This window comes from Lissotriton vulgaris, chromosome 1_1 (assembly GCF_964263255.1).
Source record: "Lissotriton vulgaris chromosome 1_1, aLisVul1.2, whole genome shotgun sequence".
NCBI classification, from domain to species: Eukaryota; Metazoa; Chordata; class Amphibia; order Caudata; family Salamandridae; genus Lissotriton; species Lissotriton vulgaris.
This window is the reverse complement of record NC_141685.1, coordinates 535,698,228-535,723,946: the sequence shown is the minus strand read 5'-3', so window position 1 is coordinate 535,723,946 and position 25,719 is coordinate 535,698,228. Positions and strand designations below refer to the sequence as shown.

The 25,719-nt window shown below is 47.0% G+C and overlaps 1 protein-coding gene across 1 annotated transcript in view; it reads right to left on the bottom strand.

Annotated features, from left to right (window-relative positions):
• The window catches only part of WDR47 (WD repeat domain 47), a 373,430-nt gene that overhangs the window by 270,379 nt on the left and 77,332 nt on the right, over nt 1–25,719 (bottom strand). The window lies entirely within an intron of this gene.

The window sequence follows — 25,719 nt, the reverse complement described above, 5'->3', positions numbered from 1 at the left end:
AAAATGTAATCCTGAGTGAACTTACTATTTGTATATAACTCTAACCACTAGTATATGTAGTAGACCTTTGTACTTACTACCATTCCTATGTGATTTTAGAGTTTATAACTTGTACACTTGCAATTTTTTAGGTCTCGCGCAAGCGAGACTATGGGGGCTCATCGACTCTTTATCTAACTTGCAAGGAATCGTGGCGATTCCTTGCAGTGCCCGTGACTTTTAAGCTCAATGTGCATGCGCATTGAGCTTAAAAGCGCGTGCACATGGCCCCAGCCGCCTGCCTTGCCTACTCTCCCGCCCCCTCACTTCTTGATTGCACGGCCGCTAGGCCGTGCCTCCCCTACTCCTCCTACTCTCCTCCCGTCTGTTCCCGCACTCCTCCCACACCCCCGCTCCGCCCCCTCACTCTCTCTGCCCGCCCGCTCTCCACTCTATCAGGCAGCCCTGCTGCTTAACACCCTCTCCCCCGCTCCGCCCCCTCCCCGCCTTCTTTACGCTACCGTGGCTACCAATAAACTGAACTTCACTTCCGGTTTTTCAAACACAATGCTGATTAAGGTATGTGTTGTACATAAATTAAGTAGGCAGCATGCTCATTCAGGTTTCATTTTTTTTATCATCCACGGGTGCATTTCACCCGTCCGCCTACTTTAATCTGCAACATGATGGCGAAAAGCTCTAATGTCCTGTTGTCTTTGCCAATGCTTCTTCAGATTGGCAAGCCTTCTCCCCCATGGGTGTGATGTTTTACTCTCATCATCATAGCCCGTCTGCTTTCGAAGGCTGGTGTCCGGTGTCGTGACGTCACAGCCGCGCATTCACAGACGCTCTCTCACATTTTCCGCTCTCTAATGACTGCTGTGACGCAGCCCGCCCGGGGGTGGATTCATCTCATTAACATGTTCTGTGTTCGCCATTAAACGCATTCTTCGGACGCGCCTGCAGTCTCCAGGGAAGGCGCATTCTTTCTCCGGTGTCAGATTCTCGGAGCCGGCCTGGCCCTTTAAACCAGCAGGAGTCCCGTCACCTGGGCCCGCTGTCCAAAGGCGCCATTGAACGATTCATAATCTATTGGTAATTTGGGGCAGGTCGCGGTGTTTTTACCCTCGCTGATGGCCCAACTTGTTTCTTGGCGGGCAGATTTTAAAGATATCCGTTATTAAGAATGGAGTCGGTGCATTTAATGGACGCACGCCTGCTCTGGGGCCTCGGGGCTTATGTATGTCCCAGCTGGGTGTGGCGGCTGCCTTTAGGCAGCACTGCCCTCCCCACATGCCACATATTGTTATATCAAGTTGGGGGAATAATGATAATTACTATATTTGGGGTAAATTGAAGTCACACTGGCGTAATTCGTCTCATTTCTGGAATTTCGCATTATGCTTGTTTCCCGGATATTCGAAATGACGCCACAGCACCATGTCATGTAGTTACGCTACCTTTGAAGAAAAAGTTATAGGGGGCGGGAACCAAGAAAATCACCAGCACACAAGCGGTTGTTGTCTGTGTCACCCTCACTCACCCTCAACCCCTCACCCTCACCCCCTCACCCTCACTCCCTCACCCTCACTCACCCTCACTCACCCTCACTCACCCTCACTCACCCTCAACCCCTCACTCCCCCTCACTCATCCTCACTCACCCTCAACCCCTCACCCTCACCCACCCTCAACCCCTCACCCTAACTCACACTCACCCTCACCCTCACTCACCCTCACTCACCCTCACTCTCACTCACCCTCAACCCCTCACTCACCCTCACTCCCCCTCACTCACCCTCACCCTCACTCACCCTCAACCCCTCACCCTCACACAGTGCAATAGGTCTCGGAGCATTTGAGTTAGAGCTTTTAGAATTGTTTATGGCTTTTTTTATTTGTAATTCTTTAGCATTGGCTACAGGAAACAAAAATGCTAAAGATTTACAAAAAAAACCCATAAACAATTCTAAAAGCACTAACTCTAATGCTGCGAGACCTATTGCATTTCCAATGCTTGTTCTGTTTGTATCTCTTATGTAACTCATGTAATCCAAAGTCCTTACGTAACGCAACTAGTTCTTTTGTAAAGCGCAACTAGTTCTTTTGTAAAGCGCTCTGACACCTTTGGGTAATGTTCGCGCTATATAAAATCACATTAAATAAATACAAATAAAAATAAAATTAAGAAATTGTCTAGCTGTTATTCAAGGGTAATTAAAATTAATAAAAGATAATGTATTTAAAAAAGAAGCTGTCTTGGATGGTGGGCCACCAGAGCTGGGAACTAGAGAGATTTCCTCCAACTTAAACCGCAGTTTCAATGTCTGAACATGTGGAAGTCCAACAAAACATCACATCATTTGCTAAACTGTTTCCAGCCTGGTCCACAGCTTCATAGCAGGGCACCAGCTATGTCCGCCTGTGCATTGATGCCAGAGGATCAATGCAATAGGTCCCGCATTTGCGCAAGACCTATTACATTGTAAATGGTTGGCATCATGGACAATGGGAGGGAGGGCGTCAGGGGGGAGAAGGCACGGACAATAGGAGGGAGGGGGGAGAAGGCACGGTCAATGGGGGGGAGAAGGCACGGACAACGGGAGGGAGGGGGGAGAAGGCACGGACAACGGGAGGGAGGGGGGAGAAGGCACGGACAACGGGAGGGAGGGAGAAGGCACGGACGAGAGGGAGGTTGGGGGAGAAGGCACGGTAACGGGAGACAGGGTGGGCTTGAAGATTTTGAACGTGAGGGAGGGTGGGGGGAAAAAGCACGGACAACAGGAGGGAGGGCGGGCAGGGGGAAGAATGCATGGACGACAGGAGGGGGGGGGTTAAAGAAGGCACCAAAGCATGTTGTGCCAGAGGAGAAGAACCTCCTTAAAGAAAATAGTGCTCAGTCTAAAATATCACGTACCCTGTAACAAATGAGGCAAATGTCGCCATGGGAGGTGACAAATGAAGAGGCGGCGGTACTAAGGAGCGACTAACAAGCAGATTGACTAATCAGAAGCCAGCATTTAGGACAAACAATGACACAAGCCAATGGCAAACATGGGTGGGGCTTCTAACTACTAACAGAAACAAGCATTTACAATGCAATAGGTCTCGCAGCATTAAAGTTTGAGTTACTGGCATTGTAAAGGACAATGCTTTGCATTAATATTTTTTTTTTTAATTTGCAATTATACAAGATTAAATATTAGGGCCATGCTCAAAGCGTGGGGTTAGGAGGAGGGTTAGGTTTTTCACGTTATTTCTAAGAAACAATGTTGATTAATAAAACTGAAGTATTTTCGTGGGTATGACCGAATACAAGCTTTCAAAGAAATGTTTCCACCTCACCTTTCACTGAATCGTCTGTTTCAATGTAATGTAAAGCAAATCGCACTTCAGATTGTGTTCAACGCAAACATTTTACTAGCACTGTAGTCGTCATACATGCACCGAGAAGAAACAGATCTAACAATTCACAGTCCTTAAAACACAAAAAAATATATATATGCCAGCATAAACTGGAATACCTGGATACATGTAAGGCAAGAAGCCCCCCGTATATTTATGATAAACGTTATCCAACAGATACTCGGCTATCACTAGTGACACAACTGTGATTTAAGCCATAATCAACCCAAAATGATCTCAATGAGAAAGCAGCTGAAGTAGAAAACATGAGTCCTTAGCACACGATCAGCTAAGCCCACAGCCATAACGAAGTAGCAACCAAAAAAACAACTTTAAGCTATTGGCATTGTAAATGACAATGTATTTTATTTATGTTTTTTAAACTAAAACAAAAATAAAAGGCACTGTTATTTGCAATGTCAATAGCTCAAACTCGCATAACCTATTGCATTGCAAATGCTTGTTTGCTTTGCATTGTGGTACTTGTAGTTGTGCTTTTCCCGAGTGCCTCAGTAATGCAGGAGGGTGGCTGCCCCAGACAGGACAGTTCGGGAGCTCTGATGGCGGGAGCAGGATGTGTGTGTGTGGTGGGGGAGCTGGGGGGGGGGGGGGGGGACCCAAAATACAACCTACGCCTTGATTCACTACACCATAGAATATTGTATCATGCCCTCAAGCTTTTAAGATTATTTATTATATATTTTTGTATACGTTGTCCTTGGCCCTGAGGAAGGTGACACTCACCGAAACGTACGTCGGCCCAACATCTACTGTTTTGGATACGAACTGGTTAATTCCATCACAACTAGTAGAACTATACCATCTAGGTCCCCATACGTATTCCATTAAGTACACCTTAGAGTTGCCATCTGTGTTAGTCTTATGTTTTGTAAAACTTTGCTTTTGTGTCCATGCTGTTAGGTATGCTTTCTCTCTTCTTTTAAAAAATAAGAAATAGTATGACTGATATGTGAGCATGTATGTTTGACCATTAGGATTAACTGCTATTAGAGGGCACCTTGAACGTTTTTGTTTCTAATAAAAATTATGTATGTAATAATGATGAACTTCACATTGACAATGATATTATTGCACAAATGTTCCTCAAAAAATTCTTTTAAAAATGAAAAAAATAGTTAAATAAACTCATATGTTTGAATAATACTTTAAAGTTTCTCTCTTTGGCATCTCTCTCACTAATCGTTCAGATTTACTCAATGTTAAAAGCAATATAGGTCCCTATTGAGGTTTTGTCTTTCTTGCTTGGTTTGTCTCTCCCCCTTCTGGACCTTAAAGTATTTGGGAGAACTCTCTCTTTTCATATGGAGCAACAAGGAGTGCATGGGTGCTTAGAGGAGGGGAGCATTGAAGCAGCACAGGAGAGAAAGAAATCACAAGTTTTTCCAGACTTTCCAGAAACCAATCAAATCTATCCCATTTTGTGTTGAATTTCCAGAAAAGGCGTCAACGATGGTAACCCAGTACATAGAGATGAATAAACCAATCCTGATTCAGACTGGAAACTCCCAAACCTAGCCCTGTAACGTATACTACTAGTCTGACGAGTACGAACGAGCTACCAGAAGCTGTAGCAGTAAGCAAAATTTGTGAGTGTTTGCTGTGCACACTTTGCATACCAGGTCGGGTGGGCAATCGCAATGTGACTAACTCTTGCTAATTCTGAAACTGCGATCGAAAATGCAAATCATAGTAGGGGTTTATTATGAATGCTAAATAGAACAAACAGTGACAATAATAGGCGGTCTCAATGCACGTCACCCTCGGAGAGCATTGAGCAGTGCAGCGATTGCACCAGTGTACAATGACACCATCCTGCTCGGAGCACCGTGCGCCACTGGGTCCCCCCAAGGGGGACATGGCTGCGCCTCTCAGGGCTGCTCACCTTAACGAGCCACACAAAAACAACATCCAAACCTTTATGAGAGCAATGTTAGAGTCGTCGCTCCATTAAAATGCTCATTTTATATTAAAGCAAAATAATTGTGACTATTAGAAACAGATATGGATCTGCATTCTATGATTCATTATAGTATGTGATTCTAAGCACACATTATGGTTTCGAGTTTCATAAGCATATTCCCTTATGTGCCATATTTGTTCACCACCATATCATTAAAGTTGTTTGATAGTTAGACGAGGGGAGTATGGAACGCTGTACAGGGCATAACTTTTTCGTTTTAACTGCAACGTGAGTTTTTTTTAACTTCCGGTGAAGAGGACTACTACTTAGGACGCAAACTATATCAAATCACTGTAAACTGAGATAGTAAATTATTGTTTTAAGAAGGTGTTGTAATAAATCTGAGCTGTTTATGCTTACCAACACAATCTATTTTTCCCGTATTTTTTCAGCGACTACAAATCAATTGTTCACGATCAGAACTAGAAGAATATATCTACTGTGGATTCTTAAGTACCTCGTCTGTGTTTAAAAGTACTCGGGGCTATTGGTGCACGTCAAGTTTTGTTAGAGCACTTACAAAAGAGGGACTCATGTTTAGTCATTGAATATGCTATCTGCTGACAGTGTCCGACTGTTACATGGAGGACTGAAGGCTCCAGATTACTGTTGCCACCTGGTGAAGAATAGGGTGTTGTGCTAGAACAGACATTGAAAAAGGATTGTACTACATGGTGTAGCAACGAAGGCATGGAGTGCTAGCGTGCACTCACTACACCGAGTGCACCGTGTTGCGTAGAAATGACTGGGGGAATCTGCTATGACATTGGGGTGATGGGGGAACTATGGGGGGTAGAGAAAGAGAAGTCAGTGGGATACCATGGGGTGCTTCGAGGTATAGTGTTGGATGAGGGGGGCACAACTGGGCATATTGAAATAAGGGTTTACCGTTTTCACCGTTACTTGATGGAAAGATACTCAAGGCGTGAAACGCATCTGGGAACAGGCGCACAGCGCTGCCACAGGCCACGAAAGTAGGAATGGGCCTCTGCTGATGTAGGAAAGATATTGAATGTTCCCGGATAAAGCGGTCACAAAAGAGGGAGGGAGGGAGGGAGGGCCAAACCACGGAGGCAGAAAAAATAATGCACAGAGAAAGGAGGCATGGAATCGGAACTGGTATTGGAAGGGCAAGCTGCTCTGTGATGGTATGTGGAGGCCATGGCATTTTATTGGTATGGGGCATGGCAAGGATGTAGGCAATGCTAACAATGTATTCATCGGAAAACAAAGTTGTCCTTGGTTTCTTTGTTGGTAAAAGTGACAGAAGAACCCTCTCTACCAGAAGCAGCCATCGCTACAGCACAACAGCCAGGCTGTCTTCAGTCTGGATGATTCATGTTCCTAGAAGGAGATTTGGCTTAACAGCCAGAGCTCCAGACTCTGGAACTGGGGTACCGGGTCACATCTTGAGTCGGATAATGAAACAGTAGCTACATCTGTAATCAACAACAGCATCACAACATGAATCCATGATATGCTCACCACTCACCCCACATCTTATGTTGTTTTTAGTGCAGCCCCATGCTTCATAAATCAGCTTCTCCTGGCGCGCACACCAGTCTAGCCCCTTCTTCCAGTATGCCAACAAAGGGGTTTCTGGCAGTTTCCAGTCACAGGTGATGCCTGCTTTGCCACCAAATAGGCACTCCCTATGAAAATCCTTTTGGATCTCGGTCCTCTAGCTACCACCAGGAGATCCAGGAGGGCCATCCGAGGGCCCAGATCCATACGGCGGCCGACAATCCAGGGATCTCCTGCTCCACCCCACCCCAAAAATTAGACAAAGCCAGGCAGGTCTAAGCCATATGAATAAAGTCAGGGTCGGGGAGGGTGCATCTCGCGCACGCGGCATGGGCAGCTAGGCCAATTTGCTGCAATTGTTGGGAGTGAAATATGTTGCATGAAGATAGTTGATGTGAACCATCCAAAGCCGTGAAGAAATCGTCAATTCTCAAAGAGCCAAGCATGCCTCCCTCCAGTCATCATCATCCAATTCACCCAACCAGTTTTCCCACCTGTGCCTCAGGAGGTGAAAACATCTGCCACACTGGGTAGACATCTGCCACACTGCCTCCATCAACTTTACGTCTATCGTAATGGATCTATGTACATTTGTGTTGGTTTGATGAAATCATTTTCATGTAGTTACTATCATGAATTCTATATGCACATTTGAATTTTATGTATTTTTTGATCTATCAAACAAATCATGAATAATATACAAAATAAGAAAATAAATTCGTTTTCATACTTAATTGTGTGTGTATGTATCACCATTAATAGGGTGGTTTACTTATGAGAATTTAGTAATTTTTACATATAGAGGTATTCTTATTAAATAGGCTATGGTTTAGATCAGCATCTAGCTATAATCTTTCCACACTAGGTGAAAACGATAGGGTACATTGATCATTATGGAGCAGTAGAGTACAGAGATTGCTCCTTTGCCCAACCTCCCCATTGAAAGTTTAACTATGAGAGGATTGTATTCGGGGATTTGGGAATCTACTGGAATGTAGGCAAGCAGGGCATGATGGAGCTGGAGGTAGCGAAAGAACTGCGTTTGGGAGAGGCAATACCAGTCATGCAGCTCCACATATGACATCAGTGACTCCTCTCAACGAAGATCCTCCAGGTAACTAATCACTATTCTGTCCCACTGGGAGAAGCCCCAAAGACAAGATGCGTGCTGGAGCCAGGTGCCCTACCACAGCGGCATCATCCCAGTAAGGTGCCAATCCAAGTGGATAGAACACAGGGCCACACTCCAGCAAAGCAACATCACTTGGGTACAGCAGGGAAGAGCAGGGGATATCATGATTCCGTATAGCAGACCAAGAAGACCATCAGAACCCATGAGATGTAATTCAAGACGGTACCCAGGGGTCATCCCAGCCCCCGGTGAACCACTTGTTAATCTGGGCCAGATGCGCAGCTAGGTAGTACCCATAAACATCAGTCAGGCCATGGCCTCTATCATATGGGGTCTTTCTTGCAGAGGCGAAGGCCACTGGGTGCTGTCGCCCCGCTCAAAGGAAGGCCATCATTCTTGAGGTAAGGAAGTGAAAGCTATTCTGAGGGACCAGGAGAGGAAAGTTTTCCATAACACAGAGCTAGCGAGGGAGACACTTCTTGAAAATAAGGCACCATGCCTCGTCGAGTTAAGTGGCAGGCGCTCCACTTCCGCAGATCTCGGTTCAAAGCTGATGTATGGGGCTGAAAATTAAGGGACAATACCAGGTCTGGGAGACAAGAGACATAGATTCCAAGATAAAAATGATTCATTTTTAATGCGCTCCTAGTTAAGGAGTCATTTCACACGCTGTCAGCAAAAGATACAATTGTGCCTTATTCTCCTATGGAAGATGCATTTTGATGGGCGCTATGTAAGAGATTTATAAACTGTATGAGTGATAGCACCTGTATAGCTCCACTAATATTTAAAGTTCCAAGCACAAGTGCTATGGTGGGAGCGGCAGGCAGAGGGTGTGGGAGGGGGAAGAAATATTACCTCAATGAAGTCAGGAGCAGAGGACGAGCACTGATTAACTTGAATTAATCTGCGCTTGGTCCCTAAATGACTGGAAATTCTGTTTCACCTGCAATGGCCAATTCATGAGGCTGTAAAAAAGACTGGGGTGAAGTCAACAAATGGTAAGTAATGGGCGGGCTCCAAGCCCTTTTTGTATACAACAGTGTTTTGTGAGTGAGACATATGCGCTAGCGCGTGCACGACCCTGAAAAGGATGCAATGTGAATCAATCAGAAACTAGATTCCAATGCAACAGCCTTTCCTTTACCCTTGCCCATAACTAAACGAGAATAGGTGCGACCTTCACAAGGTAAGACCCACCACTGCATAACCTACGCTGCTCGCACCTTCGAATAGAAGTTAGAAACATGGGGGTATGGTCAATGAAACAATAAGACAAATGAGGAGGAAGCATATTAAGCAGGAATCTTTCAGTTGCCACTTCAGAAGTATCTACTGGCCACAGAAAAAACACAAGTCAACAAATATTATGAATGCCAACTAAACACAAGGCAGAAGTAATGATAGTCTGCCAAAACATGGTTGACTGGTTTTATTCATAGAACAATAAGAACCAGTAGGTGTCGAGAAGGCAGGACTCTCGTAGTTAGGGAAATTGGGCATCTAATCTGCCCAGTGAATGGTCTCCCTATTAGAAGTCTTATCTGTCTTAATAAGTGTATCGTTTGCCACTGCCAGTACTTGTCTAATAAGTCTGGTGTTCGCCAACACCTTTTGTTTTTACTAAACTTAGATTTATAATCATGAATTACTTACAGGAAATATCAGCCAGCCTTCTCCCTCCAATGGTCTGTTGTTCTGTCATTCACATTTTACCTCCACTCACTAGAACATACATCCTCCCAGCACAACAGCCACGGGATAACTTCACAGTGAGTGACGTCATTCTGCACTTTCAAAGTTGTTCCCTTTAGTGACAGGAACGATTATGGTAATGTGTACTTTTTCAGACAAAATATTTTGGCTTTGACCAATTTTTTAAATATATATATTGGCTGGGGCTGGCAGCTCCCGAACAATCAAGTGGCAGACAAAATAAACGCTGGCAAAGCCAAAGGCTTACAGTCAACACCAGACCTATTTGCTTTGTCAGTGACAGTGCTCGTCTGTGTTTATTTTGTTGTCAAGAAAGCGGTGAGTGATCTGCATTGTACTGATGAATGCAGAAAGGTCTCTGCGCAAGGGTAAAACAGCTTCCTGTGTCTCTTTCTAAACATATCCCCAAGAGGGAAAAAGAATGTCGTTTTTTTCGCATATCTATTCAAACTTCCAAGGCCTTCCGAAGAAGCCGTTTCTTAAGCTCGCAGTTTCAATTTGCAACGGGTTTGTTACACTGAGATTCTTACAAACAACTGGGCACAGAATGGAGCGTATGACTCACAGGGTGAGGAACTTTTACCAATGTAAATGAGACGGACGCCCCCGTTTTCATTTCCGTCAGATTTCAAGGAGAATTAATCTTCCTCTTTTATTATTCTGCAAGATGCAGAATCATTTCTGTGCTTTTCTCATAACATTAGCAAATAACCTTTCAAGAATGTGCGCCACAGTAGGTGTGTCACTACTATTATGTGGATTGAAACATTCAGGCAAACCATGATGATCCCAACTGAAGCCAATTGGAGCACCGAGACGACAGAATGCGGCCAAGCATGAGCTAAACACGCAACCACCATTCATTACCATTTTAGGCACATACAACACACACACTACAAGCACCCCGGAACACAATGAGAATACATTCAAAGGCAAATAACGTCAAGGGCCACAATCTGATTTTGGGCATATATTGGACTTTTTCTAGCGTTGTTCTTGCTGCTGGAGTGGAGTGTCTGATGCCATATGGGTGCCATCTACCCGGTAGTGGAGCTCAAATTTTCTGCTCTTTTGTCTAGGGCGAAGCCTCCTTTTCGACCTGCCTAGTTTCTGAAGAGTTGCTTCAGAAGGCCCTTTGATTGCTTTCCTGTTGGTCTATGGGGGACCGGGTTCATCGCCTTAAGGGAGAGTAGGCATGATAGAGAAAGGCTTAGAGTTCCTAGCTCTCTTCCAGGTCTTGTGCATGTAGGGAAGCATTTTCATAGACTGCTGACATGGAGAAGTGTTGAGGGAGGGCTTCATGTCAAGGGGACTCTCAATATAGGCATATGTCTCAACGGTTAATGCTTTGGCACAAAGTGGAATCTCGCGATACAAAAGGGGATGATGGACGGAGCGTTTGAGCAAATCAAACACTCACTCCCAGTCAACTGATCTAGGTTTAATCCATCACCATTCTTTAGCTCACTCCGCCACCCCAGTTCAGACATGGCCATATGCAAATCAGTCTGACCCTGTGACTCATGGAAACAGTCCAGCCCGAACTGCCAAGCCATGTCTTTCCTGGACCGTAAACAAGCATCCTGGGACCGGTTTCGGATTCATAATCCTCATCAGCCAGGCTATCTTGAATCCAGTGGCAAAGTGAACAAGGGACTCACTTCGGAGCATACCCTGCCAACTTAGGGCGAACAAAGCGATACAAAAGGGGATGATGGGCGGAGCGTTTGAGCAAATCAAACACTCACCCCAGTCAACTGATGGTTTAATCCATCACCATTCTTTAGCTCCCTCCGCCACCTCAGTTCAGACATGGAATCTCAACATTAACCTGGAGAGGATGAAGTAATTTTGAACAATTCTTAGCCGTCCATGTTTTTTTTCTAGAAAGTCCCCTAAACCTGTCCCTCTCTCCACAAGGTTTCTGTTCTGCTGTTGCACTCACATACCATCTAATCGCTTGGGGAACAAACATTCACGCATCAATCAATCAAAATCTTTATTCAGTTTATAGAAATAAAACCATTAAAGTGCACAATAAAAACAGTACGATTAATAAATAGCTTAAAAGATACCCGTATCATTTAGGGTTATCCCTTTCCAGTGTATGATTACAATATTTTTTGGGATGCTGAGGGCCCACCCTTTAACGTTCTCAGTCCTCCCAAAGTTAAACAAGCATTTGCAATGCAATAGGACCTAATGCATTGGAAATGGGAGTGGGGGGCGGGAGAGAAGGCACAGACAGCAGGAGGGGGGGCACAGGAAGAAAATAGTGCTCATGCAACACCAAGTAAAGGGGCCAGTAGCCATGGAAGGATACAAATGATGACATGGCCCTCATAAGGAGGTACTAACCGCCTATAAACTAATGGGTGAGGCATCGTTTAGAAAGGACAAGGACACAAGCCAATGAAAAAGTGGGTGGGGGAGTGGGTGTGGCTTCTCCCCCCATCTCTACTACCACAGATCAACCCCAGAGCAGCGCTTGCGCGCTGGCTCAGGGCTCGACTTAAAAAGCACTCAAATACATCCTGCAATACACATCCTGCAATACACATGCTGCATCTGCCCTAGTCCAGTCTCTTTTCGTTCGTATCTGTTGGTGCTGCTAATGCAGTTGCAGAGCAATACAAGGCACGGACACCAGCAGTCACAGTGTGAACTTCCATAGTTAGAAGCAGACTAAGACCTACTCAGACAGGCTGTTAATCTAAGTAAATACTCACAGAGCCCCGGTTGGGGAAAAGGCAAGTACTCGGTGTAGGACTCCTTTGATCATCAAAAGATGAATCATAGATATCTTTCCTCAACTCGACCTGCAATCATTTTCTGTTGTCATCTATATTTTTTTGTAGATTTATATAGTGCAAACCAGACCTAAAGGTATTGGAGTGCTTTAAATGAGCATCGGTTACAGACAGATTTTTCTTTTAAGCACTGGGAGATTAAGTGATTTGTTCAGACTCAAAGGATGCTGAACCAACACCGAGGTCTAAAGAGCGGAGTCGGATTAATTCCACCTACCACTTCCATTCATCTGGCTGCTCCCGACATCCGCCCCATTCACTGCATTCATTCACATGAACTCACTTCTACCATCATTCAACGTGTGGACTAATCCAACCATTGCACTATGTGTACTCAGCTCGGTCTCTCCAGTTTGCAGTTATGCATCTTACCAATCATTCTGCAAAATCCTAATACTACCATCTTTGCCACCACCCCTCTGCCTTTTATTCACTGCGTGGCGGTCTTTCTACTTTCTATTAATATGCACATATAGTTAATTCTCGACTACACTGGATCGCTTCCTCTCTTTCCAATTACCAGCCCACCTCCTTTTTAACATCTTTATTTTAACGTAAACATTCGTACCGTTACAGGACAAAGGCATTATTATGCCGATTGAACTGCTTTTGAGACATTACCAGTTCAAGCTTGAGATACCACTACAATGCGTTTCCCCTTACTAAGAAAACAATGTTAACTTGGGCATTATGTTAAAATAACAATTCAGGTGTTAGTGTGTTCTGAAAACTGATTTTGTTGTTGATAAATACACAAATGTGTAATGTAACTGCTAATAAAATTCATAATTTTAGTTGTTGGGTTGGGGGAGGTTTGTCCATCATCAGGGGGAAAAGTAAGGGGTGGGGCAGGAGACAAAAAGCAACAAATGTCCTAAGTACCTTTTCTATTTTCTCCAGTAGAGGCCCAGATCCTCTTATTACATTCTTTCCTAGCTCTACCTTGTTGCCGGCTCATGCCTTTTTACACTGACCAACAGGGATATCACCTGGTTCAGCGGCGCATTTGACTGACAAAGCTACTATACTCACTCTTCCATTGACCCCTGAAGTTATTAACTCGCTGTGCCTCAACTTCTGTGTCAGTCCAGTACTGCACCACATGGTTTCATGGATTCATTCTAGGGCCTGGAGCTGATTTCCATGAAGGTGTGATGCAAAGCATAGGTATGAGCAATGCAAAATCCCAAGAACTATTCCCAGCTTTCCCCTTCCTAGGGCATGGAAAGAAATCCAGCAAAAATCCCTACAGATCCAGCAGCATTTGCTTGTCACGTCACCTCTAAAATGTTGCTGTCGCTTTTCCCCCAATATTTGGGTATTACTGGTCAAGTCCAAATCATAGGGTAAAGTGTTGCTTCGCCCTCATTGCATGTCGTGCACCTGGAAGACTAGTTTGGGTATACTTTTGAAATGTATCTGGTATAGTGTGCACCAGGTGCAGGAAGGTGAACTACTGTAGATTTAACCTTGTGCTTTTACATACTTTTGTTGGGTACTCCCACGCCCTGTCCCTCTCTGAATCCACTATTTCCTGGCCCTTATCCAACATCCATTTCTCCCTAGGAGTTGACTAGTCAATTGAAAGATCTAGATTTGGTGCCTTGTAAATCTGGGATTGCTTTTTCCTGTTGCCCAGCTTATGTATGGGATGCAAAGGAAGATTACGTGGTGGTTCTCTGACAATTGTGGGTACCCATTTACAATTTAGTCGACCAACTAATTTGCTGAGGTTTAAAAATTGCTGTGTTGGTATGCTATGATTTTCTGGCAGGTCGGCGTGACTGCGTCATATAGGTCACCTACATGATGTGCAGCGTTCTTATCCTCACTCTTTGTGCAGAATCAATTCTACTCTATTCTATTATACATTATTATTGACTCCTCCACTCCATTCACAATGAACAGTCTCCCACAATTGACTGCAGCGATTACATTTATTGTAGGATTACTTAAAACCATGATATAGTTCAAAATACATTTGACAAAAACAGTTGCAATAGAAAATGTACAAAAAGGAGTTCATTTATATAAAACCTAAGAAATCAATTTCCCTTTTTATTAAAAGCCTTACTTAACAGTCTACATGTGCACGTCCAGCACACCAATGTAGATCTGAAGGTAAAAGTGCACTGTGCATTGTCCGAGTATAGTTTGTTTGCAGGATGAACTCAGCCTCATACGTAACAAACTCTTGCAATACTCTCAGTAGCAGCTCACACAGGTAAGAGCGGGGTGGGGGTTGGTGGAAGTCGTCAGACAACAGGATAAGTAATATTACATACATTTTTTTTAAAACACTTATTTTGCGCTCGCTGCATCACCGATGTGGCGAGTGCAAATTAAGTGGTTTCATTTATTTATCTATTTAATACTACTTATCTCGTCGTCTCTGGACATCCACCACGCATACCCTGCCCCGCAGCGATTAATCATGCAAGCCGACACTGAATAAACGGCTTACTGGTCAAAGAGGATGTGGGCAGGAAATTATGTGAACGGTATGTAACGACCTGGTGCTTGAAGAGTGCTACATCGGGCCTCGGTGTACAGTTTAAGTAATCTTTGTTTAACAGAGTCCCCCAGGTGGATATATTTTCCAAACTTTGCCAGATTTGACGTGGTTTCTGTTGAAAATAGGAGATTTTGCACATCTGCAGCAGTACGCTCACTATGTGGGAAGATTGACCTCAATAATTACATTGGGCATTGTAAAATGCTGAGCAGCAGAATAGCAGGTGTATCAATGACTCATTTTTGTAATCACACAGTCTGCCCCGTACAATGTTAGTAAGGGATTTCCTATCTGTATTCAGTTATTTTATTGGAAGTGGCACTAACCCAGCCCATAATATTTGTTTAGGCATCGCTTCCCCAACGATGGATGCAGATAAGAGTGGTGTTGTACTTCATATAAAATACTATTGATGGAGAATAAATGTCTCTCAGACAGAGCTTTAATTGCAATTTAGCTGCTCGATTTTTCAGCCCAACTGTCTATAGCCAGATCTAACTTTTTCGTAGCTGTGTTCAAATAGTCATGCCAGGGGCTGTTCGCAGTGGTGAAGATTGGCTTTAAAACCGCCATGGAGTTGACTGGTGGTGAAATTATCCGATAAAAGTATTTTTTAAGAGTGGACATACATTCAAGTTTTTTCGTTACAAGGCTCAACACCGGACGAATCTGTGAGTTCTGCGTGTATGTAGGTATTTGAAAGGTTCTCTTTTACCCCATATATTTATTTCGTCTAATTCTGACCCAAGCATGCCAGGAAATTCTAGTTGGGCATATCGGACTGTAGGCATGAGTTTTGCTTTACTAACCCTCTGAATGGCCTATATCGTGGGCCAGAGTAAGCCGGCGTTTAATTTGCACAGTGCATATATGACCACTTTTCCTTTTACTTTCATCTTTTGCTTATGTATGTTGGGCTTCCCAGTGTCACTGAACCGTGCGTTGAGATAGTTATAGTTGCGGACACGCTCTATTTTTTGTGACCTGAGCCTCCATTTCTGTTTTTTTGAGGGGATAGCTCCTAATATCACAACCTTTGTTTTACTTGGGTTGCCCACCAGGTCATTTCAATGCATCCAGTGTTTTCTGGAGTCATATTTTCATAAGGTCTCCCACTATTGAAAGTGTTTAATTACCATGGCAATTTCCACGGTTCCCCTCTTCTACCACACCTGTGTGTGGGGTGCCCTCTTAAACCACAGGAGCCCAATTACAGGTTTACTTCCACGTGTAAGCTTATTTATTTATTTATTAGTCTTATAAAGCGCACTATCACCTTGCAGGCATCCTGGCGCTAAGGCTCAAAGGAGGGAGGGGGGGGGGGCGGGCGTCTGGTCGGGCAGGACAGCAGGTTACTTAGGAAACAGCCAGGTTTTAACACTTTTCCTAAAAGGGAGAAGCTCCTTAATTTGCCTGATTTCATACGGGAGCGTGTTCCATAGTTTGGCAGCAGCCACTTCAAAGGATCTGCCCCCTGACCTGATCTTCCTAAACCTAGGCACACTCACCAGTCTAGCCGATGAGGAGCGAAGCTGCCTGGTCGGGGTGTACCAACCAAATTTAGATTGCAATGCTAAGGGTACTATCCCATGAAGAGCCTTAAATACGAGACAGAGACTTAAATTGTATCCTCTGTCTCAGAGGGAGCCAGTGAAGTTGTGCCAAAGCTGCCGGCGTAGATGCTCTTCTAGAGAGCCCCAGGACCAGCCTGGCGGCTGCTGATTAGATTCTTTAGAGCCTATCCAACAAAAAGCCAGGAGATTCAAGCAAGAGAGTGTTACAATAATCCAACCTGCTAAGGATAGTGCACTCTGCCACTTGGGCACGCGCCTGTGAAGGAAGTAGTGGCAGGATCTTTTGCAGGGATCGCAAAATTGCAAAGCAGCAGGATGTCGTTTTTGCAGTCTGAGTCTCCATGCTAAGCTTGTTGTCAAGCATGACGCCTAAATTGCGGACGGATTCCACTGGCCGGACAATAGTCGCAGTTTCGGGAGGCCAGAAATTCCCTGGAAAAGGACGGGGATCCTATTCCCTGCACAGAAAAGCACCTCAGTCTTTCCAGCATTGAATTGAAGGGAGTTGTTTTGCAGCCAGCATGACGTATCCCGCAGACACTTGTGAAACACCTCCATCGGAGTTGAATCCTATCCCTCAAACGAGAGGATCAACTGCGTATCGTCTGCATAATTTATTATGTTGATGTTGTGAGACTTTATAAGCATGATCAGAGGTCTTAAACATAAGTTAAATAAAATAGGACTACTAGCCGAGTCCTACGGCACCCCATGAGGGACAGGAGAAAACGCAGACTGAAAAGGGGGCAGGGACACTGCCTGCTGCCTGTCCTGCAGAAACGACCAAAACCAACGCAGAGCGCTGCCTCTCACCCCAGCATAATATAGTCTACCAAACAAAATCTCATGGTTAACCGTATCAAAGGCGGCAGACATATCAAGCAGAATCAAAGCAGCTGCCTGACCCCTGTCGAGCCTTTGAAGCTCATCCATGGCGGTCACCAGGGCCGTCTCGGTCCCATGAGCCGGACGAAAGATAAATTGAGCTTCCTCTAATAAATGATGTTGTTCCAGGTGTTTCGAGAGAGTTAAGCTAACCATGCGTTCAACAAGTTTAGCCGGAAAAGGCAGCAGGGATATGGGTCTATAGTTCTTAGAGCATTCCGGGTCTATGGAGGCTTCTTCAGCAGGGGAGATTTCAGAGCCAGCTTCCAGTGAGCTGGAACAGTGCCAGTGGCAAGCGATTGGTTACAGACCAGGCGAAGAGTAGGGAATAATTCATCCTCGTACTCCTTCCAAATCCTGTGTGGCACGGAGTCCAAAGGCGAACCAGAGGAGATACCCCGTGCCAGCCCGCTGAAGGCTTCTTCAGTAAGAGGCAAAAACTCTGATAATTGCTCTTCTAATGGCCAAACTGGAGGATTAACCGTGCCCTCCGAAAGCCTGAGCCTAGTCCCGCGGGGCTGCTGGCCTCGGAGGAATTTTCCAGGTCCTTGATAATTAACTCAATTTTTTCTTTGAAGAATTTAGTCAAATTCTCGCAAAGTTCCTGAGAAGGGGCTATAGAGCTCTTAGAACAATCAGGGCTGGTAAGACTATTTAATATATTAAAAATACTCCTGGAGCTATTGGAAGCATTACAAATCAGGGAAGAGAAATAGTCAGCCTTGGATATTCTAATCTGATTCTTGTAATCCAGGATTTTACGCTTCCAAAGCGACTTGTCAATTTCCCCGTAACCCCACCTCCAGCTTCTCTCCGCCTGTTTGAAACCCAGTTTCATGTTTTTCAAAGTGTCATTGAACCAGGGAGCAGAAGCTCTACCCTTACAATTACGTAATTTGAGGGGAGCATGTGAATCCAGCGACGAGGTAATCTTAGAGCAGAGTGAGGCATAGTTCTCCTCAACGGGCTTATCCAAGGCGAAGAAATCTCCAACTTTAAACACAGAGTCAGAGGACTTCAGCCGAGCAAGGGCCTTCCAATCTCTACACAAGAATTCCTTTACCGCCCGCGGAGCTAGAGTCTGAGCACCATTAAGTTTAACATAGAATTTGATGAGGGAGTGATCTGTCCAGTCCATAGAACAGAATTTCCCCAATATGCAACAGGTGGGGAACAGTGAAGATTAAATCAAGAAGATATCCCTCCTTGTGAGTAGCTTCCCTGACTTGCTGAGAAAGGCCGAGGCCTTCACATGAGTGAAGAAAATTTAAAAAGCCCGAATCTAGAGAGCAATTTAGCCAGGAGTTAAAATCCCCTAGAATTATCAACTTTTGATGAGAAGCTGCCATGTTAGTAAGGGCTGTTAGTAAGGATTGTTGCTGCAGGGCACTAAAAGCCCCAGGTGGCCTGTAGCATATAACCCCAGTAAAAATAACTCCGGAGCAGTTTTTTATAGACAAGCCAAGCAGTTTCACTCCATTAACAGAGTCCATATCAATGGTACAAATCTTCCAAGGTGAATTATATATAGAATTTAAAGCCAGGAGGACAAGCCCAGGTGGGATCAACCATACAGTCAGGGGGGGCGTGGCCACGAGCCGAGCATGGCGGACGTGCTGTAGAGCGGCTCCGTCCACTGCCTACAATATTAGCAAAATATCCTGATTTTCCCTGCTCCCTGGTTCCTGGGAGGCAGTGCGAACCTCCGACAGCAGTCTGCTGTCCCTGACGACCGCCGGAGAGATAACGCGGAACACGGCTTGACCGCAGCCTGGACCCTGTGGCGCAGCCACGGGCTGGAGTGAGGGGGCGGCCCGTTGCTACCGGGGCTGACTGCGGGCGAGACACGGGACGCTGAAAAAAGGTGAGCCGGCCTGCATGGGCAGAGGAGCTTAGTAGCGACTGCAGCGAGGACCCTGAAGCCCACGGGAAATCGGGGAGAAGCCGGGGCGCTGCTCGTATGAGCTAACTGAGGAGCCTTCCTGATCAGAGAGGAGGCGGCGCCAGGCATACTGGGCCCCTAACTGAATGTGCCTCCCCTCGACACGCTGGGCTGGAACCACGATGGCGCTGGCTGCTGCTGCTATACCCCGTGCAATTGTGACCGGGAGGGCCAGGAAAGAGTGTTGACCGAATTGCGCCGAGCAGAGGACCTTCACTGCTTCGAGGAACGTTGCTTGCCGAGCACCTCGCGCTGCCTGGCGATATATCCCGTGTGGAGAAGGGGAGCGAGAGTAATCGGCCCAATGTCATTTTGAAACGACACTGCCATTGCGGCACTGCGACTACTGTCCCGGTGTCTCCTTCGCGTGCTGAAGCCCTGGCGGTGAAGTGCGACAGCCATTGAAGTGACATGGGGCCGCCATTTTCCAATTGATCGCCTTCGGTGCCCTGGCGTACTGTGCCCCGGGGGTACTGGTGAGGCCTCCTACTGAAGAAGACTGCGGAGCTGTCACACTGTGGGCCGCTGATCCGCACCCTACTGCCAGCGACTGCACGCAGACGGCACTAGTGGCATACTACTCGTCTGCGAGACACCTTTGACTGCCCTGACCCGGTGGCACAGGAGGAACGCTACGACCGCCACCCTGCAAACGAGGGCCATGGGCAGGAACAAGACCAAGGTGCAGGAACACGGAGCCAGCGCCGATGTGCAATCTACGGGATCTGAGGATCCGCTGGCCTCCTCAAACGTGGAAATGATTCCCCCAACGGGCAAGACCTCGCAGGAAGCAAAGCTGGACCTCATACTAGCTGAAATCAAGGCGTCCAGAGAGGCGCTGGAATCCCGAATGGACAATATGGCGACGGGCCTGTCGCTACTCCGGGCAGATAATACCAAACTGGCAGAGAAGGTCACCGGGCACAAGATAGCACTGGACGACCTTCTCCCGCAACAAACGGTCCACTCCACGAAACTCGAAAATATGGACAAACAGATTAAAATGATATGGGACAAACTGGATGATGCAGAAGGGTGGGCACGCCGAAACAACGTGCGCATCCTGGGTATTCCGGAAAGAAGCGAAGGGAAGAACCCTACACAATTTGTGGGAGACTGGCTGAAACAGATAGTGGACCCCCAGGATCTCACACCGATGTATAGTGTGGAGAGAGCGCACCGGATGCCGGCGAGACCACCGAAACCGGGGGCGTCGCCGCGCCCTCTAATCGCACGCGTATTGCACTACAAGGACCGAGACTCTGTCCTCAGAGCGGCGAGAGAAAAAGCCCCATTGCGCTATGAGGATAAGACTATCTCGGTGTACCCGGACTTCACCCCGGCGGTACAAAGAGCTAGATCATCGTTTCTGGGGGTGAAACGCAAACTGCGGGACAGGAACCTGAAATACGCACTACTGTTCCCGGCCCGGCTTAAAATACTTTACGAAAACAAGTCATACTTCTTCGAAACACCGGAGGAAGCGGCGGAGTGGATGGAGATAACTCTGACGCCCCCGAACTCGCAGGACCCCTTCGAAGATGACCAGGGGGAGGGACCCTCGGGCCGGGAAGAGCGGAGCCGGACTGGAGAGACCATGGGACGTACGAACAGACACACGGCCCCAGGAAGGCCACCATCGGCCAGGTTTAAGGAGGCGATGGGAATCGGTCAGCTAACGACGGCCGCTCTGGCAGAACACAACGCTCAGGACCCTGCAGCCTCGGCTAGCCACTCCGCCACGCACACGGAGGTGTCGGGAGCGGCAGACAGCCTCCAACTGTTCCCCAAGATCACAGCACAAGAAGAAAAAAGATCTATGACTGTAGCTGTGGAAGACTTCGGGTGGTAACGTATGAACTGTATGTAAGGCGATCGGGGGTGGGGGCCTCACTTGCTGTGGGCACAACGGAGTACTACCAACAGACTCTGGACATGTTTAGATGTAATGCATGCCCACTTTGGGCAGTACTGTTTGGATCCCGAAGGGTTTTATTCGGGGACCTGGTAGTTATGGGGTTGTTTTTTGTATTGGCACGGGACTCATGGCTGATTATGTGCACCTGCTCTGTGGTGCGATACTCACTGACTTTACCTGCTACTAACTGGAATGGGGACTCTTAATGATTACAAGCTGTGCACCTGGAACGTCCGTGGTATGGGGTCAGTCTACAAAAGGCACAGAATCCTAGCTCAACTGAACCGTAGGAATGTCAAAATTGCCTGTCTTCAGGAGACCCACTTAACAAAATCAGAAAGTGGGAAATTGCTTAAGAAGTGGAAGGGGCAATTGTTTGCTACCTCTTATTCAGCTTTCTCGAGAGGGACAGCTGTATGGCTGAGGAACTCCGTCCCCTTCAAACTGGTGAACTGAGGTCAGATACTGAAGGCAGATATGTGTTCATCCGAGGGTTATTGGATGGCTCCCCTGTTGTGTTGGGCAGTGTATATGCACCAAACTCGAGCCAATCGGCCTTCCTAGTAAATGTTAACAGAGTGCTAGCCGACTGGGCAGATTTTCCTTGGTTAATAGGTGGGGACTTTAATATGTCCCACCCGCCCTTACAAGCCACTGAGAGTAGAAAACAAGCTGAAGCGCTAGCGCAGTGGGTGGAGGGATGGAACCTAGTGGATGCATGGCGGGGTAAAAATCCGTTTAGACAGGGAGTACACATTCTACTCACCGCCCCATAAATTACACACCAGAATCAACCATGTTTTGTTGCGCTACAACACTGCTGGGGTTGGTAACGACAGCGGAGCACATGGGTAAGACTTTCTCGGACCACAACCCGGTGGAAGTCAGTTTCCAGTGGGGTAGGATCCCAACACCCATTCCTACTTGGCGCCTTACGCCAGACCTCCTTGAGGATACGACTTTCCGCACAACACTTGAGGAAGCCATCACATCTTACTTTGCTGCAAATAGCGGGTCCGCGAGTTCCCGCCAAGTAGAATGGGACGCTTTTAAAGTGTCAATTCGGGGGGAGGCGATGAGCACGCGGGTGGGTATGAGACACGATGTGCTAGATAGACTCCGGGACGTGGAGGGGCGGCTGGCCATGCTCGAAAGTGAAGCTGCAGGCACGAATGTGCCCTTCACACCACTACAGGAAGCACACATCCAACACGCAGAAATACTAGAGGAACTACGCATACTAGACCACAGGGAGTACACGAGCCGACAGCATGCCCAGGCGGATAGGGCAGGTCCTCTATTGGCCCGATTGGTGAAAGATGAACCGATACAGCTACCAACACTAGAGGTACTTGAACAAGGGGGGGTCGATGGCAACAACACAGCTGAGTGTTAATACAGCATTTAGAGATTATTATGGGACACTATAAGGCCCACACACACCTTTACCTGATGGTGCCCTTGAGGGTTTCATGGAGGGGTTGGAGATACCGAGGCTTGAGGACCGGCAGAGGAAGGAGCTAGCTCGGCCAATCACGGTTGCGGAAATACGCCATGCTATTCGTGCACTCCCACAGAACAAGGCCCCGGGCACGGACGGCCTTCCAGTGGAATTCTACGGAACCTTCAAAGACCTTCTGGCGCCACGGCTCCTTGAGGTGTATCAGGAGGCACTGAAATCACGGGGCCTCCCGCAGACCACGCTGCAGGCCCTAATAGTGTCACTATTGAAGCCGGGAAGAGACGGCTTACATATGGCAAATTACAGGCCGCTATCGCTACTAAACACGGACTACAAAATATTAAGTAAAATACTAGCGACGAGACTGGCCCAATATATTCCGTCTCTCATTTACCCAGACCAGTGCGGCTTTGTACCGGGCAGGAGCACTGCTATGAACCTGCGACGACTTAGCCAAATTATGCTAGGTGCACCAGGACGTCCGAGCGCGGAGGGATGCATATCACTAGACCTGAAACAGGCGTTTGACTCGATTAAATGGGATTACATGTTTGCGGCACTCGAATACTTAGGGATACCGCCAGAGTACATTAGCTGGGTAAGGCTGCTTTACACCTGCCCGACGGCACGGGTCCGCACGAACAGATGCATCTCTACGCAACTGGAAATAGCAAAGGGTACTAGGCAGGGCTGCCCATTATCCCCGCTATTATTTATACTGGCACTAGAGCCACTACTGTGCAGACTTCGCGTCTGCACAACACAGAGGCATACAGAGAGACGGGGTAACCCATGTAGTGTCAGCGTATGTGGATGACATTATCCTCTACTTTGAAGACTTGGGAGGGGACTTGAGAGATGTACCTGACCTATTCGATAGCTTCAGCACGATGTCAGGCCTTACAATTAGCGAACCCAAATCGTACGGGTTTTTCTTCTCTGCAGACAGAGCGGAAACCCACTTACTCTTTGCACCTCATTCTTTCCAGGTGGCAGAGACCACCTTCCGTTATCTGGGGATACAAATCTACAGAGAGACCAGGGATCTGTTAGATGGCAACCTAGGAAGGGCGATAACGACATTGAGGTCAAAAGTGCAGTTCTGGACCACGCTGCCGCTTGCGGTGGCGGGCAGGGTGACCATTTCCAAGATGGTAGTTCTACCCCGACTGTTGTACTACTTTACTGGATTGCCGCTGAGGGTCCCTGCCTCCATATTCAAAATGCTAGATGCACTGCTGACCGAACTGGTTTGGGGCTCCGGGAGGCGACGTATCAGCCTGAATAAATTGCAGCTCCCCGCGGATGCGGGTGGTATGGGGGTTCCAGACCTCCGGGCTTATAACTTTGCCTGCCAATTGCAATGGCTTGCCTACTGGCTGGCAGGACGCAACCTACACGAAATTGGCATGTCAGACGCGGAATGGAACAGGGGAGGTGTCCACACCCTGCTACTCCAGAGGGCGGAAATTCCGAGGTCAACGCACCCCCTGCTTCGCATAGCAATCGAGTACTGGAAACGAGCGGTGAAATATACGTCCTCCACGTCAACTTATGCCCCCACGATACCACTACTAGGACTCCCAGTTGGATTGAGAACACTCTCGACTCAAATGCTTACGGACTGGCATGACTCGGGCGTGACACAGGTAGGGGACCCATTTAGAGATGGCAGGATAATGGCATTCGAAGACTTCCGAAATACACACCTCACACCCGGAGGATCGTTCCTGCTGCATGCAGGGGTAAAATGCTACATCGCACAGGTGTGGACTCCGGACGGGCTGGAGCCGCCCACAAACCCACTACTCACAATGCAGTACCTGATGGGCTCGGGAAGCCATTTGACCAGGTGGATAACACACGGTATAAGGAAGGGCAGAGCTATCTCATTGCAACCCATACGAGATAAGTGGGAACATGATATTGGGAGGCCACTCAGGGACAAGGAATGGGATCGGATTTTGAAATACCCTAAAAAGGTGTCGAGAAACCAGAAATTCAAATTCATACAGCTCATGCTCCTACACAGGGCTCACCTGACACCCCACCGCCTACACACAATGTTCCCAGACACACCTGACACATGCCCAAGATGCGGGGCAGAGGATGCCCGCCTGGTGCACAAGCTATGGACATGCCCCAAATGAGGGTATTACTGGACTACGATACAGAATGACCTGGCTAGGCTGGTCCCCGACAAACCATACACCAAACTGGAATACACCCTACTGGGATTAGGCCCTGTGGAGCGGAAAAAGAGTGTAGGCACACGCTTCACTGACTTAGCCATGATCTTAGCGAAGCGTACCATAACCATGAAGTGGAAGTCGCCAAGACCACCGGACCCTGAGGTGTGGAGGGCGGAATTGGTGAGATGGGGGAAGGCAGAGAGCGTAACATTGCAACGCGAAGAACGTAGAGGGCTCAGGAAAAACCCCATTTCCCTGGACTGGAATACGTTGCTGGGGTCATTTGAGACGGGAAGTGACATAGAGTCAGCCCACTTCATAGATATGGGGCAACAGGAGTGATGGCAACTACAAGCATTAAGATACCCCTCAGTTGTATTGTCTTAAATAGGATGGATCTGATGCACGCAGTTCCGGGTGCTCAGGAAGCGTCTAATAAACGTAAAGCATCCTGTACACCTTCAGTACGGTTACAGCAGGATATTACTATGCGATGTCCATGTTTAGAGAGATCGAAACCGTGAGCGAATGTGATGTTACGTGGATAAGTGCCATAAGGGGGAGGGAGGGGGGAGTTATGGTTGGGCTGTTCTTCAATAGTAACATGAAAATGATTATATCCTGCTATCACGACAATATCATACGAAAGAATAATATGTAAAATGTGAATAATCTGCACTGTCGA